The following is an 18,450-nucleotide window of genomic DNA, read 5'->3' on the forward strand; positions in this document are numbered from 1 at the left end:
ATGCACCTGTGGTCCTAGCTACTCGGGAGGCTGAGGTGGGAGGACTGCTTGAGCCCAAGAGTTCAAGGTCGCAGGAGCCAAGATTGCACCACTGCACTCCAGCCCGGGCAACAAAGCAAGACTCTGTCTCAAAAACGAAACTTCAGTTTTCCTTTGGGAACCACCCCTTCCCCATCTCTGACAATGCAGTTCAGGTAGAGCTAACATTGCCCCATTCACTAATCACAGCCTCTCCCCACTGACTTCATTGAGGGTCACATGACTTAGTCCTGGGTAATGAAAGTACTACTTCCCTAGGACCATAGTGATTGGTTCAAGAAAGTTTCATGTGACTCAAGCCAGGCCAATGAGAAAGATGCAGAGATTTTCCTGGAACCATTAAGAATGAGACGTTCTTCTTCAATTGAGCAGCTAAGCTAATAGAATGCACTTGGAGCTGCTGGTGGCCATGACAAGGAGAGTATACCTGAGGATGAAGCTAACAGAGAGGAAGAGAGGCAAGAAATACAGATCCCTGCAGATATTAACTAAATACATGCACCCAGGTTCATATCAGCAACCAATAAACATTTTGGTTATATGAACCAGTTAATTCCCCTCTTTCTGCTTAAGCCACTTTGGCTGATTGATTGGTTTGTTTGTTTGTTTATTTATTTATTTATTTTATTGTCACTTGCAGTTGAAAGAGAAAAGCATCCTGACTGAAAGATTTATTTTTTATTTATCTTTTATTATTATTTTTTTGAGGTAGAGTTTTGCTCTTGTTGCCCAGGCTAGAGTGCAGTGGCACAGTCTCGGCTCACTGCAACCTCTGCCTCCCCGATTCAAGCGATTCTCGTGCCTTAGCCTCCTGAGTAGCTGGAACTACAGGCACGTGCCACCACGCCTGGCTAATTTTGTATTTTTATAGAGATGGGATTTTACCATGTTGGCCAGGCTGGTCTCAAACTCCTGACCTCAGGTGATCCACCCGCCTTGGTTTCCCAAAGTGCTGGGATTACAGGCGTGAGCCACCATGCCCGGCCTGACTGGGAGATTTACCTGCACAGTCAGGGAAGGCTTCCGTGAAGAACTAAGGTGATCTGAATTCTGCAAGATAAGTAGCAGTTAATTTGGCAAAGAGAGGAAGGAGGAGTGTTCCAATCAAAGAGACTAGCAAGTGCTAGAGCTTTGTATGAAGAAGGAGCATGCTGAGTGAGAGGGATGGAGAGAAGGCCAGTGTGAGTGGACAGGGCTGATGTAGTACAAGATGAAAATGGAAAGACAGCTTCCTGTCTTTAGCATAGTAAACTGTGCTAAGGATTTTGATCTTTAGATTGAGAGCCACAGGACACATTTAAGGGCTTTTAAGTATGATGGATAAAGTAGTGGTGATACTACCAGACTTGTATACAGGTTGCTTTTCCTTTAATGAGACAGGGTCTCACAATGTTACTCAGGCTAGAGTGCAGTGGCTATCCAGAGGCATAATCACAGTGCACTCTAGCCTTGAACTCCTGACCTCAAAGATCATCTGGTCTCAGCCTCCCTAATAGCTGAGACTACAGGTGCACTCCACTGTGCCCAGCATCTACATACAGGGATTTTTTTTTTTTTAATTAGCAGGCTGTTATAGGAATAGATTGAAGGTTATCAAGAGTGGATAAAAGAGAGGAAGTATATAGCCCCGTCTATGCCAAAAGATGCATCTTGAATCTAATCAAGATAATAAATCTAACTACCAGTTTATAGGAAATATGGGAGCCAGACGAACATGTTAAACAATGCCGCAAGGATACAATCAGCCAAATCCAGAATACAAGATATTAAATGGGATGAATGAACTGGTTTCTGCAAAAACTAACTGAGATTAAGAATTTTAGGCCAGGTGCAGTGGCCCACGCCTGTAATCCCAGGCTGGGATTACTTTGGGAGGCTGAGGCAGGTGGATCACAAGGTCAGAAGTTTGAGACCAGCCTGGCCAATATGGTGAAATCCCATCTCCACTAAAAATACAAAAATTAGCTGGGTGTGGTGGCGGGCACCTGTAATCCCAGCTACTCAGGAGGCTGAGGCAGAAGAATTGCTTGAACCTGGGAGGCAGAGGTTGCAGGGAGCCAAGATCGCACCACTGCACTTCAGCCTGGGTGACAGAGCAAGACTCCATCTCAAAAAAAAAAAAAAAAAAAGAAGAAGAAGAATTTTAGAGCGGGGCACTCTAGCATGCACTTGTAGTCCCTTCTACTTGGGAGGCTGAGGCTGGAGGTTTGAGCCCAGAAGTTCGAGACCATCCTGCACAACATAGCTAAGATCTATCCAGTTTGGTGGGTGGAGAATAAAAATAATTTTTTTGTAAGAGATGGGGTCTTGCTATGTCATCTGGGCTAGTCTCAAATTCTTGGCTTCAAGTGATCCTCTAGCTTTGCCTTCCCAAAGTGCTGGGATTACAGGAATATGCCACTGCACCTAGCCAGAAGAAGAATGTTTAAAAAGGAAGGGATTGGACATTATTTGGATCCTGATGTAAACAAACTGCAAAAGACATTTTGACACAATCAGGCAAATGTGAACATCTGTTGGGTATAAGGTGATATTAAGAAATAATTGGGGGCCAAGCGTGGTGGCTCATACCTGTAATCCCAGCACTTTGGGAGGCCAAGACGGGTGGGTCACCTGAGATCAGGAGTTCGAGACCAGCCTGATCAACATGGAGAAACCCAGTCTCTACTAAAAATACAAAATTAGCCGGGCGTGGTGGCGCATGCCTGTAATCCCAGCTACTCGAGAGGCTGAGACAGGAGAATCACTTGAACCCAGGAGGCAGAGGTTGTGGTGAGCCGAGATCACGCCATTGCACTCCAGCCTGGGCAACAGAGCAAGACTCTGTCAAAAAAAAAAAGAAAAAGAGAGAGACAGAGAGAGAGAGAGAAGGAAGGAGGGAAGGAAGGAAGGAAGGAAAGAGAGAGAGAGAGAAAGAAAGAAAGAAAGAAAGAAAGAAAGAAAGAAAGAAAGAAAGAAAGAAAAAGAATTGGGGCTGGGAGCAGTGGCTCATGCCTGGCGACAGAAAGAGATTCCATCTCAAAAAAAAAAAAAAAAAAAAAAAGAAAGAAAAAAGAAAAAAAAGAAAAGAAAAGAAAGAAAAAGAAATAACGGGCTGGTGCGGTGTCTCACGCCTGTAATCCCAGCACTTTGAAAGGCTGAGACAGGTGGATCAGCTGAGGTCAGGAGTTCAAGACCAGCCTGGCCAACATGGTGAAACCCTGTTTCTACTAAAAGCACAAAAATTAGCTGGGCGCAGTGGTGGGCACCCGTAATCCCAGCTACTCAGGAGGCTGAGACAGGAGAATCACTTGAACCCAGGAGGCGGAGGTTGCAGTGAGCAGAGATTGTGCCACTACACTCCAGCCTTGGTGACAGAACGAGACTCCATCTCAAAAACAATAATAATAACAATTGAGATGAGGCAGACTAAAATGCTTAGCACAAAGACTCAGCATTAATTCACTGGACAAATATTTTTTGACTAGCCACTATGTTTCAGATACTGTGCCAGATGGTAGGAAAAACCTGGTTTCTAGTGTCCCTGGAAAGAAAAAATTAGCCGGGCATGGTGGCACGTGCCTGTAATCCCAGCTACTCGGGAGGCTGAGGCAGGAGAATCGCTTGAACCCAGGAGGTGGAGGTTGCAGTGAGCCACGATCGCACCACTGCACTTTAGCCTGGCGACAGAGGGAGATTCTGTCTCAAATTAAAAAAAAAAAAAAAGAAAGAAAAAAAGAAAAGAAATAATTGGGCCAGGTGTGGTGACTCACGCCTGTAATCCCAGCACTTTGGGAGGCCGAGGCAGATGGATCACCTGAGGTTAGGAGTTTGAGACCAGCCTGACCAACATGGTGAAACCCTGTCTCTACTAAAAGTACAAAAATTAGCTGGGCACAGTGGCAGACACCTGTAATCCCAGCTACTCAGGAGGCTGAGGCAGGAGAATTGCTTGAACCTGGGAGGCGGAGGTTGCAGTGAGCCGAGATTGCACCACTACACTCCAGCCTGGGTGACAGAACGAGACTCTGTCTCAAAAATAACAATAATAATAATAATAATTGTTCTCTTAGGTGTGGTAATGGCACTGGAATTTGTTTTTTTAAAAAAAACACTGACTTTATATGTTAGTTATATACACACTGAAGAATTTACAGGTAAAATGACATGACATTTGAGATTTGGTTTAAAATAATTTAGAGAAAAGGAAAAAGGTAGAATAGCTGGCAAAATGTCAACAACTGTCTGGGTGCAGTGGTTCATGCCTGTAAACCTAGTACTTTAGGAGGCCAAGGTGGGAAGATTGCTTGAGCCCAGCAGCTCAAGGCTGCAGTGAGCTGTGATCATGCCACTGCATTCCAGCCTTGGCAACAGAGCAAGACCCTGTCTGAAAAAAAAAAAAAAGTTAGCAATTGGCAGGGTGTGGTGGCTCATGCCTGTAATACCAGCACTTTAGGTGGCCAAGGTGGGTGGATCACCTGAGGCCAGGAGTTAAAGACAAGCCTGACCAGTGTGGTGAAACCCCATCTCTACTAAAAATACAAAAATTAGCCAGGCATGGTGGTGTGTGCCTGTAGTTCCAGCTACTGGGGAGGCTGAGACAGGAGAATTGCTTGAACCTGGGAGGCAGAGGTTGCAGTGAGCCAAGATCATGCCATTGCACTCCAGCTGGGGCAACAGAGGAGACTCCATCTCAAAAAAAAAAAAAAAAACAAAAACTTTAACAATTATCAAAGCAGGGTAATTAGGTGTAGGGAGAAAGTTATTATATTATTGTGTTTCTACTTTGGCATGTGTATATTTGAATTTTTTCATTATAAAAAGAATTTTAAATAAATTGTTAAAACAGATAAATAAAATTTGGGATTAATGCTAACTGAATTTTAATTACTGAAGGTAGAGCTGTGAAATCTACCCAAGATATTGAGGGAAAAAAAAGCAAGTTTCACCCCCACCGCCATCACCCACAACCGACAACAACAAAGCAATAATTAGAGAAGAATAAAACCATTTTAATGTTATGTCCTTCCATCCACCCTCTTCCCCCTCAAAAAAAGTGGATGCAGAAAAACAAATTGGAATGTTATCCCGTCATCTAGTCCAAGGACAGCTTGGGCGGGAGAAATGGCGGTGGAAATGGATTAAAAAGTGTATGTGTTTAGAGGCCATGCGTGGTGGCTCATACCTGTAGTGCCAGCACTTTGGGAGGCTGAGGCAGGTCGATTACTTGAGTCCAGGAGTTTGAGATGACTCTGGGCAACATAGGGAGATCCTCATCTTTAAAACAATAATAATAAAATAAATAAATAAAAAGAAAAAGTGTATGGGTTTTTTCACAAAGGTACTATTTAATGTTGTAGCTGTAGGGATCCCACAGGGATGCTACAGTGATCCACTGCTGGTAGCAGCCTGGCTTTTAGCTCCCCCAAGTGTAAAGATTTGAAGGGAGGGAGAATTAACTAAAACCCAGAGGGAAGAGTCATGTGGACTTGGCCTCCTGTAGAAGGGAAGTGGCTTTCAGTTGGGACACAGCCAGCTCCAGGGAACCTGACAGAGAGGGAGTCAGGGGAATCAATACCCTGACCTCATGTTCCTCCCTCTTACCTCTGCAGAGATAATCAGTGGGTGAACCTCAGTGGAAGGCAAGGCGCAGCAGCCTTTGATATAGTCCTTACAGGCCTGCCTCCTGGGGCCTTGAGCAGGGCAGAGCAGGGTGGAGAGTGGACTGGGAGGGGCAAACACAAGCTATCCAGGACAGGCTTCACGGTTTTTGCATGACCTGTGTTATGAGGTTCCTTGTGATCTTAACACTGCCTACCCATCTCAGTTCCTGTCTGCCTACTCCCCCTGTAAAGTGGAGGCATAGAGGATAATAGTGTCTAAACCATCACACGAGGATGAAATGAGTTAACCTGTATAAAGCATTCAACCTGATATGTCAAGTGTTTTACAACAGCTAGCACTCAAAAATATTATGAAGAAGACTTTCTGGACATAGTTTCCTCTTTTTGTTTTTTCCTACTTTATTTTCTTTTTTTAATTGATGCATAATACAAATACATAGTTTCAAAGTACATGTGATAATTTCATACAGTCATATAGTTTGTAAATATCAAAGCAGTGTACTTGGAACATCCGTTACCTTAAATATTTGTCTTTATGCTGGAACCATTTTATTTACTTATTTATTTGGAGACAGGATCTTGCTCTGTCACTCAGACTAGAATGCAGTGGTGCAGTCATAGCTCACTGTAACCTGGGCTCAAACAATCCTCCTGCCTCAGCCTCCTGAGTAGCTAGAACTACAGTCATGTGCCACCACATTCTGCCTAGGCTAGAACCATTTTACTTTTTCTCTCCCAGCTATTTTGAAATGTACAATAAATTATTGTAAAGTAGTCACCCTACTGACCCACCTTACTAGATCTTATATAGTTCCATATTTCTGAACATTTTTTCTTTCCAGGGACACTAGAAACCAGGTTTTTCCTACCACCTGGCACAGTACCTGAAACATAGTGGGTAGCCAATAAACATTTGTCCAGTGAATTAACGCTGAGTCTTTGTGCTAAGCATTTTAGTCCGCCTCATCTCAATTGTTACAGCAACCTTATAAGGTAAGTATCATTCTGTTTTAGAGATGAGGGTAGTAGAGGCTCAGCAGGACTCAGTGACTTGTCCAGAGCAGACCAGGATTCAAAGTCAGGCCGATCTTACTCTAAAACTTGTGCTCTTTGCCCTGTGCCAGAGGCTGCAGGCAGTGAGGGCTTTCTGCAAAGGTGACCATTGGCCACTGAAGTGTCACCCTGACACTTCACTGTGACTCCCAAAAGGTGGGTCTCCATTCAACAGGAGCCAGATGACCATGTAGTCTGTATCTGACAATAGGCTCCTGGGGCGTAGATCTCTGAATCATCTTTGTGTCCCTATAAGATACCTTTTTACTGGATGCTAACTAATGTCCATTGACTTAAATAATATAATAAAAGATAGACTATCTTCTTTGCTCTTGCTAATGCTGCTTCCAATGCACTGTGGCCATTCCTGGCATTGAGGGTAGGGGTGGTTTGTGGGCACAAAGCCCAACCTTCAATTCCTAGTGTAGAGGATCAGGCCTAACATTTATTAAGCAATTGTTTTGTTAGGCATTGTTCCAGATGCTTAACATGTAATATCACCATGACAAATCTATGGGGTAAGAATTATCATTAATCGTATTTTATGCTTGAGAAAACTGAAGTTCAGAATAGTTAAGTGAACTTTTTCAAGGACACACAGCTAGAAATCAAGCAAGGATTTTGAACCCAAGCATCTGATCCAGGATCTGTGCTCTTGACTTTTCAATGAACCACACTTACCTTTCTTGTCCTCTCCACTCCTCTTCTGTACCTCTGCAGCCTCCCGTCCTGACCTGCAAAACTTCCCTGCTTGCTGGCAGCCTAAGGGGCCACCTTCCAGTTCTCTTGAATGTTACTGCTCACAGTCAAAAGCAAACAAAATGAAAGTGTCAGCCAGTATCTTGGTTGTCCACCTGCTTGACACAGATGTGCCTCACTCTCTTATTTTTATCGAGCACATTTAGGGGTTCGCTTCAGCTTTTTTGTTTCTCCTTCATGGAAGATGTTTGGTCTGGATGCTTCTAGTAACAAACAGAAACCCAAACCTTCATGGCAAAGAGCTGCTGAAGAAAACTGAGGTGAGGGCCAGGCACGGTGGCTCATGCCTGTAGTCCCAGCATTTTCGGGAGGCCAAGGTAGGCAGATCACGAGGTCAGGAGTTCAAGACCAGCTTGGCCAACATGGTGAAACTCCATCTCTACTAAAGATACAACAAATTAGCCGGGCATGGTGGCGTACACCTGTAATCATAGCTACTCGGGAGGCTGAAGCAGGAGAATCTCTTGAACCCGGGAGGAGGAGGTTGCAGTAAGCCAAGATCATGCCATTGCACTCCAGCCTGGGTGACAGGGTGAGACTCCGCCTCAAAAAAAAATTAAAAAAAGAAAGAAAATTGAGGTGAGAGCAAACAGCACGAAAGCGAGACCAGTCTTCAAATCTTTGCTGGCACAAAGTAAATTTATTGAAATAATGGCTAGCACACCAAATTATGTATGTATGTATTTATTTATTTACTTACTTACTTACTTACTTACTGAGACAGGGTCTTGCTATGTTGCCCATACTGGCCTCAACCTTCTGGGCTTAAGTGATCCTCCCACCTCAGCCTCCCGAGTAGCTGGAACTATAGGCGTGTGCCACCACGCCTAGCTCACCAGGTTATTTAATGTAGCTGAAATAGTAATAAACTTCATTTTAAATTAATAACATTAATTTATGTTCTTTTACAATTCAGTAATTACTACCTATTTTACCACCCTGCGCAATCATTTTTTCTTCCCTTTATTCCTTCATGGAATTTATATTACAAAATAAACATAATTAACATGGATATGACACATACCTTCTGTTGTCTGTATGAACAGCCATAAATTTACAAGAAAATACTAATTAATTGACATGAAACCCTTTCTGGGTTGGGTTTCCCAGAAATGGGCTCTGACAGAAGTTAACACACAAGGCCTTTATTAGGCAGTGCTCTTAGGATCAACACATGAGGAAGGAGGGGAGGAAGCAGGACTAGGAAGTCCAGCTCCCATGCTGACCCAGCAAAGACTTCAGGACCCCAAAGGGTTGTCCTTCAGGTTGATGGCTCTTCAGAATTGCTCAGAGTTGGGGATACAATGCCAAGCCTTTATACTCCCACAGGCCAGCCCTGAAAGGACAGGTGATCTTAGATCAATCAGACAATGTTCTTCAAGTCCAGGGGATCACCAAAGACAGCTGACTGCTGTCTTCCTGCAGCATTCCTGGGAGGTAGGGGAATAAGTCTTTCATTCCTACTAGGGGATCTAGGTGGTGCGTGACACAGTCCACCACAGAAACAAGTTAATTGTAACTCATTTTGTTTCCAAACTCTAAGAAAAGTTATACCACTGCATCTCCTAAGCCGCAGCACGTTTCATCATTTCAGTCAAGGTATCAGTCATTTTCTCAGCCGATCTTGAATTATCCTGAGACTATGGCAGAAGCAAAGGTCATAGATGAGGCTCATCCCTAAGCTGAAAGGAAGCTAGCAGTGGGTGCTCCTGTCCACAGATCAGAACCCAAGGATACCAAGGGCCAGCTGAGGGTTTGGGTATCAATGGGGGTTTCGAGAACCAATTGCCCACAGATCCAAAGGGATGACTGTGTTTACAACTAAGTGTCGTGCAAGGCCACTGCACAAAGAGCAACAGAACAGGCAAGGCAAAGTGCGTCTGAAGAACAGAAGTGAAGAAGGTCCTAACTGCTAGGGTCCCCACAACAAAGTACCATAGACTGGGCCATTTAAACAACAGAATTCTTGAGGCCATGCCTGAGATCAAGATGTTGGCAGGATCTGTTTCTTCTGAGGCCTCTCTCCTGGACTGTAGATGGCCATCTTCTCCCGGGGTCTTTCCATGGTCTTCTTTCTGTACCTGTCTGTGTCCAGATCTCCTCTTCTTCTAAAGACACCAGTCATATTGGATTAGGACCCACCCTCATGACCTCATTTTAACATAATTACCACTTTCAATTTCCTATCTATCTCCACATAGAGTCGCATTCTGAGGTACTGGGGTTTAGAACTTCAACACATGAATTGTGTTGAAGGGAATACAATTCAGCCCACAGAAGGGGCTTTGAATTGGGTTTCTAAAAAAGGTGATTCAATTTTGACTGGCAGAAATGAGAGTGCAGAAGGGCATTCCCAAGGAGGGAAGAGGAAGCAAGCCCTGAGAGGAATGCGAGGGTATGGACAGGAATAGATTACGTTCTGCCCCTGGGAGCTCTGTCATGAAAGAATGCAGAGTGACTAAGTCCAGTTGGGCTGTGGGTGGACTGTAGTGGAGAAGGTGTAAGGTAGGACACAGGCCTGATAATGGAGGTGTTAGATGCCTTTGTGTAACAGTCCATAAAGTCGCGCCTAAAGATATGTCACAATCTATGATTTCCTATAAATAAATTTAATTTCTTCTTCAAGTCCTATCCTCCTGCATTGATAGAAAATGAACCTCAGGCTGGGTGCAGTGGCTTATGCCTTGTAATCCCAGCACTTTGGGAGGCCAAGGCAGGTGGATCACCTGAGGCCAGGTGTTTGAGACCAGCCTGGCTAACATGGCGAAACCCCGTCTCTACTAAAAATACAAAAATTAGTAGCCAGGCTTTGGTGATGCATGCCTATAGTAGTCCCAGCTACTTGGGAGGCTGAAGCACAAGAATTGCTTGAACCCAGGAGGCAGAGGTTGCAGTGAGCCGAGATCGTGCCATTGCACTCCAGCCTGGGCAACAGAAAAAAAAAAAAAGTCTCCAAAAAAAAAGAACCTCAGTCATTGTTTAGGCCCCACCTAGGGATGTGCCATCAAAGGAAACTCACAGAGTCAGAGGAGAAGGGATGGGGTAGGGTCCTCTGGTCATTGACCATCTCTGCACACAGGCTACAGTGGAGTCAGCCCTTGTTCCTGTCTGTATAGCTCCTTCCAGTCTCGTGGCGCTGTACAGTCATGTCACACTCAGGCTACCAAGATTTTTTGGGTTTTTTTTTTTCCTGTTTGTTTGTTTTTGTGATGAGGTCTCACTCTATCATTCAGGCTGGAGTGTAGTGATGCAAAATCGGCTCACTGCAACCTCTGCCTCCTGGGCTCATGGGAACCTCCTGCCTCAGCCTCCTGACTACAGGTGCATGCCACCATGTCCAGATAATTATTGCATTTTTTGTAGAGATGGAGTTTCACCATGTTGCTCAGGCCGGTCTTGAACTCTTGGACTCAAGCAATCTACCCGCTTTGGCCCCACGAAGTGTTGGGATTACAGACGTGAGCCACCGCGCCTGGCCTGAATTCAGTTTTAGATGGTCCCAATTTTGTTGGCAGTAACGAGTCCCAGTACTCAGGGGCCAGTCCAGTATATGCCTTCTTGCCTCCATTAGGCTTTATCAGGGTACGCACCATGTCAATATCATAGAGTTTTTCTCAAAGACTGCCTGATCTGAGGCTTGTTGGCCTTGGCATCTATAGTAAAAACCAGTGTGTTGTTTTCTCCACCTTCTTTGAGGTCAAGGGGAACTTAATGATGGCACTGTGGTTTCACTTGTTCCTCCTGAAAACACATTTTCTAGGGCCCTTTGGAGTCTCAGTGTGCTACTCCCCTGGAGGGTGACTCATGGGCCTTCCTCAGGAGGCTGTGGCTGCCTTGTAGTGTGGCTTTCTTGGCCTTCAAAGCCTTTGTTCTTGCCCTGATATTGTGATGGGCAGGAGGCTCCTCTTTGCCTTTGACGTCATCTTTGTATAAAGGTCTTAACTCATTTAACTCACATTTATGATGCATGAAAGATCTTTGCCACGTTTATAAGAAATTTTCAGTGGGACTGGGTGCAGTCTGACGCTGTAATCCTAACACTTTGGGAGGCTGAGGAGGGAGAATTGCATGAGGCCAGGAGTTTGAGACTGACATAGTGAGACCCTGTCTCTAAAAAAAATTTTTTTTTTTAATTAGCTGGGTGTTGATGTGTGCCTGTAGTCCCAGCTACTCAGGAGGCCGAGGTGGGAGGATCCCTTGAGCCCAGGCGTTAGAGGCTGCAGTGAGCTATGATCATGCCACTGCACTCCTGCCTGGGCAACAGAGCAAGACCCTGTCTCAAAAAACAAAACAAAAAGAAATGTGCAGTGAGACAGAGAGATGCTACCTGAGGAAAGGACACACAAAATTGCAGAACTTTGCTATATTCACCACAATCCAGAGTTGAGTCTTTAGGTCCAAAAACTCCACCTTTCTTCATTGTCCATGAAATGTACAAAAGTGTCCATGAAATGTACACTAGCCACAGAAAGGATCTGTACAGTGCAGATAGGCACGCCTGTCTTTCACAGATGATTGTATCTTTCTTTCATAGATAGGTGTACTGTCTTTTTATAACTTGATAACAATAGATATTAAAACCAGTATCCAAGGTGTTAATTTACAATGAGAAATATAACTGCCAAATAGGCAGAGCATGGTGAATCACACCTGTAATCCCAGCACTTTGGGAGGCCAAGGCAGGCAGATCACCTGAGGTCAAGAGTTTGAGACCAGCCTGGCCAACATGGTGAAACCCTGTCTCTACTGAAAATACAGAAATTATCTGGGTGTGGTGGCAGGCACCTGTAGTCCCAGCTACTCAGGAGGCTGAGGCAGGAGAATCGCTTGAACCCAGGAGAAGGAGGTTGCAGTGAGCCAAGATTGCACCACTGCACTCCAGCCTGGGCGACAGAATGAGACTCCATCTCAAAAAATAAAAAAATTTAAAAAAAGAAAGAAATGTAACTGCCAAATGGAGAAGTCATTAATATTGTCTAGTTAGAGTATTCTGTATCTTGAAAAAATATGTACTTGGGTAAAATCAGAAGTTAACTAAATGTGGAATTAGAACAAACAAAATTAGATGGTTTTATTATTTTTTAATTTGTTTTTTATTAAATTAGGCAGCCCTCAGAACCAGGACAGGTTCATAGAGCTCCCTCAATGGTTTTAATATCTATTGTCATCAAGTTATAAAAAGACAGTGTACCTAGCTATTAAAGAAGGATACACTCATCTATGAAAGGCAGGCATGCCTATCTGCACTGTACAGATCCTTTCTGTAGTTAGTGTACTGCTCAGATATGGAGTCATCATGGTACCAACTTGGTTTGTTTTCTTTTTCTTCTCTTTCTTTCTTTCTTTCTTTCTTTCTTTCTTTCTTTCTTTCCTTCCTTCCTTCCTTCCTTCCTTCCTTCCTTCCTTCCTTCCTTCCTTCCTTCTTTCTTTCTTTCTTTCTTTCTTTCTTTCTTTCTTTCTTTCTTTCTCTCTTTCTTTCTTTCTTTCTTTCTTTCTTTGTCTGTCTGTCTTTCTTTCTTTCTTTTGAGACTGGGTCTCTGTCACCAAGGCTGGAGTGTAGCATCATGATCATGGCTCACTGCAACCTCAAACTCCCGGACTCAAGCCATCCTCCCACATCAGCCTCCCAAGTCGCTAGGACTACAGGCACACATCACTACTCCTGGCTAATTTTTTTTTAATTAAAAATTAAACTATTTCAAAAAACATTTTTAAAGAGCAATCAAGGTGGGAGCAATCAAGCTTCCCAAGGTGCTGGGATTACAGGTGTGAGCCACTGTGCCTGGCCCCTGCTTTAGTATTTAGGGAAGCAAAGATGTCCACATCCTAATCCCCAAAACCTATGAATATGTTAGGTTCTGTGTCTGGGGTGTTTTTTTACACCAAGCAATTCTCCAGCATCAGCTGGATGTCAAACATTTCAATTAATTCAGACACAAATTACCTAGAGTTAGCTTGCTTCAGACTTAAGGGTTCAGTCCCACAAGACTGTCCCCACTTCAGACTGCACTTGCAAGTCTGATGCCATATCCATAGTTCTGGCTGATATAACTCAGGGGTTCCCATGACCCCTTCTTTAGGTCTGATATTAATAATTTGCTAGAATGGCTCACGGAACTCAGAAAAACTTTTCCTACTTTTACTGGTTTATTATAAAGCACACAACTCAGGAAGAGTCAGATGGAAGAGGTGCATAGGGCACGGTATTGGGCAGGGGTTGGTATGGAGCTTCCAAACCCTCTCCAGGAGTATGACCCTCCCAGTAAGTCAATGTGTTCATCAACTTGGAAGCTCTTTGAATCTTTTTGTTCAAGAGTTTATATAAAGCTCAATCCTCAATCCCCTTTTCCCTCCCAGAAGGTTGGTGAATAGGGCTGAAACTTCCAACCCTCTAAACACTTGTTTTTTTTGGTGACCAGCCCCCATCTAGGCCCCACATCAACTCACCTCAGTAGCGTAAACTCAGGTGTGATCAAAGGGAGTTCATATGGAAATTGTGCCACTGAACTCTCCAGCCTGGGTGACAGAGTGAGATCAAAAAAAAAAAAAAAAAAAAAAAAAAACAGAAAGGGGATGGAGGCTCATAGTTACTGCTGCAGGGCTTTCACCCTGCCTGGACCAGGTGCCATTTAAAAGCGCACCCTTGGCTGGGTGCAATGGCTTATGCCTGTAATCCCAATGCTTTGGGAGGCCAAGGCAGGCAGATCACCTGAGGTCAGGAGTTTGAGACCAGCCTGGCCAACATGGCAAAACCCCGTTTCTACTAAAAATACAAAAATTAGCTGGGCATGGTGGCATGCACCTGTAATCCCAGCTACTTGGGAGGCTGAGACAGGAGAATCACTTGAGCCCAGGAGGTGGAGGTTGCAGTGAGCCGAGATCACACCACTGCACTCCAGCCTGGGCGAGAGAGCAAGACTCTGTCTCAAAAAAAAAAAAAAAAAAAAAAGTGCACCCTACACTCACCCTGCTTATTGGGCTCATCAAGAAGTGCCTGGGCTCCATGCAGCAAAAAATACCATGTGTGTTTGTGATGGAGGTGAAAAAGGAGCCTTCTGCCAAAAGGGAGCAGCAGATTAGCCATACCTGTGGGCTCAACTAAATAGAAAACCCAACAAACAAGCCAAAAAAGATTTTAAATTTTTCTACATTCAAAAGAAAACACAAACGGATTTTTTGGGAACCTTGAGGAGGACTTCAAACAGGCTCCAGAGTGCTGGATACCAGCAAAGGAAATAGAACAATTAAATGGGAATCCAGCACCTGATGAAAATGGACACATTCTTGGTTGAGTACCAGTAGAAAAAAACAACAAACAGTACTGCTGGCATTCCTCTGTATTTCATTATGAATTTGAAATTGCCCTGGTACTAAAGCATCATCCTGATGAACCTGGGCTTTTGGAAATTAGTGTAGTGCCACTAATTTTAGAACAAACACTGGAGCTTATAGGAACAGATATCAACGGAAACCCATGTGGGTTAGGAAGCAAGAAGCATCCATTACATCTTCTTATACCACATGGAGCATTCCAAATAAGAAATCTACCCGTGGCTGGGCGCGGTGGTTCAAGCCTGTAATCCCAGCACTTTGGGAGGCCGAGGCAGGCGGATCATGAGGTCAGGAGATCGAGACCATCCTGGTTAACACGGTGAAACCCCGTCTCTACTAAAAATACAAAAATTAGCCGGGCGTGGTGGTGGGCGCCTGTAGTCCCAGCTACTCGGGAGGCTGAGGCAGGAGAATGGCGTGAACCCCGGAGGCGGAGCTTGCAGTGAGCCGAGATCGTGCCACTGCACTCCAGCCTGGGCAACAGAGCGAGATTTCATCTCAAAAAAAACAAAAACAAAAACAAAAGAAATCTACCCATTTGGGGCCAGGCGTGGTGGCTCACACCTGTAATCCCTGCACTTTGGGAGGCTGAGGAGGGTGGATCACGAGGTCAGGAGTTCGAGACCAGACTGGCCAACATGGTGAAACACCTTCCCTACTAAAAATACAAAAATTAGCCTGGCGTGGTGGTGGGCACCTGTAGTCCCAGCTACTTGAGAGGCTGAGGCAGGAGAATCACTTGAACCTGGAAGGCAGAGGCTGCAGTGAGCTGAGATTGTGCCACTGCACTCCAGCCTGGGTAACAGAGTGAAACTCTGTCTCAAAAAAAAAAAAAAAAAAGAAAGAGAGAAAGAAAGAAAAGAAAGAAATCTACCCATTTGGAAATACAATGGTCTCTTGTCCTGCTTTGAAGTTTGCAAAGAGGGTAAAATTGAAGGAATAGTATGGCATTGCAAGTCACGTCTTACATGGGTGGCAGCAGGCAAAGAGAGCTGTGGGAAAACTCCCCCTTACAATAATCATCAGATCTGGTGAGACTTACTCACTACCACAAGAACAGTATGGGAAAGACCTGCCCCATGATTCAATTAGCTCTCCACCCTGTCCCTCCCACAACACATGGGAGTTCAAGATGAGATTTGGGTGGGGACACAGCCCAACCATATCAATATGTTAAAGTTTTCTTCAGAAAAATATACAGCACAATTATGCAGCAATAGCATTAAGTGCCTAACACAATGCCTAAGTGCTCAAAAAAGATGCATTTTCCTTCCTGTATTTATTATTTCCACAAATACTAATTGCATGCCTACTACGTTCCCAGCACCATTCAAGGCACTAGGGAGAGATCTCTTCCCTCATAGAGCTTGTGTTCTTTTTTTCTTTTCTTTCTTTTTTTTTTTTTTTTGAGATGGGGTCTTGCTTGTCACCAGGCTAGAGTGTAGTGGCATGATCTCGGCTCACTGCAACCCCCACCTCCCAGGTTCAAGCAATTCTCCTGCCTCAGCCTCCTGAGTAGCTGGGACTACAGGTGTGCGCCACCATGCTCAGTTAATTTTTGTATTTTTAGTAGAGACAAGATTTCACCATGTTGGCCAGGATGGTCTCGATTTCTTGATCTTGTGATCTGCCTGCCTCAGCCTCCCAAAGTGCTGGGATTACAGGCGTAAGTGCATTCTTAGCACTTAGCAAGTAAGACAGAAATTATAATTTAATTTGGCCAGCATAGGTTGGATTTAAGAAAAAAAACTTTTTATTATGACAATTTCAAACATACAGAAAAGGAGGGAGGGTACAAAATGAACCACCATGTGCCCATCACCCAACTTCTATAATTATCAACATTTTACTGATCTTTGCACAGGATTTTTTTTTTTTTTTTTTGAGATGGAGTTTCACTCTTTTTTGCCCAGGCTGGAGTGCAATGGCGTGATCTCAGCTCTCTGCAACCTCTGCCCCCCAGGTTCAAACAATTCTCTTGCCTCAGCCTCCCAACTAGTAGCTGGAATTACAGGCAACTGGCTAATTTTTTTTTTTTTTTTTTGAGACAGAATCTCACTCTGTCATCAGGCTGGAGGGCAGTGGCGTGATCTTGACTCACTGCAACCTCCGCCTCCTAGTTCAAGCGATTCTCCTGCCTCAGCCTCCCGAGTAGCTGGGACTACAGGTGTGCACCACCACGCCCAGCTCATTTTTGTATTTTTAGTAGAGATAGGGTTTCACCATGTTGGCCACCATGTTGGCCAGGATGGTCTCAATCTCTTGACCTCAATCACTTTGCCTCAGCCTCCCAAAGTGCTGGGATTACAGGCATGAGCCACTGCGCCTGGCCTAATTTTGTATTTTTAGTAGAGATGGGGTTTCTCCATGTTGGTCAGGCTGGTCTCAAACTCCTAACCTCAGGTGATCGGCCCACCTTGGCCTCCCAAAGTGCTGGGATCACAGGTGTGAGCCACTGCACCTGCTATACAGGATATTTTAAATATTTATATTAGTTATCAATAATTAAGTGTAAGGAATTTTAAAGAAATTTCATATAAAAAAATTTCAGAGCATTTGACAGCACTGGACCCACATTTCCACACAGCAACAATTAGCTATACCTAAGAACCTTCTGACACTAGCTAGATGGGCTAATGCATATATCTGATTACCATATTACTGACCTCCCTATTGTCTCTCCTGTACCAAAGTCTAGTGACAGACACTATTGTTAAATAAACTTTTTTTTTTAGCCACCACACTTGGCTATTTTTAATTTTTTTGTTTGTTTGTTTTTGTTTTTGTAGAGAAGAGGTCTCACCATGTTTCCCAGGCTGGTCTCAAACTCCTGAGCTCAAGCCATCTTCCTGCCTCCACCTCCTAAAGTGCCAGGATTACAGGTGTGAGCCACTGCCCCAGCAGATATTACTGTTATTGTTTGTCTGTTGGTTTGAGACTGAGTCTCACTCTGTTGCCCAGGCTGGAGTTCAGTGGCACTGCAACCTCTGCTTCTAGGGCTCAAGCAATCTTCCCACCTCATCTTCCCGAGTAGCTGGGACTACAGGCTCACGCCACCACACCTGGCTGATTTTCGTAATTTTTTGTAGAGACAAGATTTCACAGATTGCCTGGGCTGTTCTCAAACAACGTCACTCAAGCAATGCACCTGCCTCAGTCACCCAAAGTGCTGAAATTACAGGTGTGAGCCTGCTTGTTATTGTTGCTGCTTTTATTGTTTTGAAACAGAGTCTCACTCTGTTACCCAAGCTGGAGTGCAATGGTGCGATCTTGGCTCACTGCAACCTCACCTCCCAGGTTCAAGCGATTCTCCTGCCTCAGCCTCCCGAGTAGCTGGGATCACAGGCATCTACCACCACGCCCAGCTAATTTTTGTATTTTTAGTAGAGATGGGGTTTCAACATGTTGGCCAGGCTGGCCTCGAACTCCTGACCTCAGGCGATCCACCCGCCTGGGCCTCCCAAAGTGCTGGGATTACAGGCATGAGCCACCACGACCAGCCTCATTCATTACATTTTGAATGTAACTAATTTCATTTCTCCTTAGCTTTAATTTGGGGAATACCTTACTGTGATCCTCAAGCACATGTGATTTTCCCTTCACTAATCTTATCAGTTCTTTTTATTTTAGTTTAGTTTTTAACCACATGCTTTCACTTTGATTT

At 44.3% G+C, this 18,450-nt stretch overlaps 1 pseudogene; it reads left to right on the top strand.

Moving 5' to 3' along the window:
* LOC134739548 (RNA ligase 1-like) overlaps window positions 1–18,450 on the top strand; it is a 44,688-nt pseudogene that overhangs the window by 15,677 nt on the left and 10,561 nt on the right.

This window comes from Pongo pygmaeus, chromosome 4, assembly GCF_028885625.2.
Source record: "Pongo pygmaeus isolate AG05252 chromosome 4, NHGRI_mPonPyg2-v2.0_pri, whole genome shotgun sequence".
NCBI classification, from domain to species: Eukaryota; Metazoa; Chordata; class Mammalia; order Primates; family Hominidae; genus Pongo; species Pongo pygmaeus.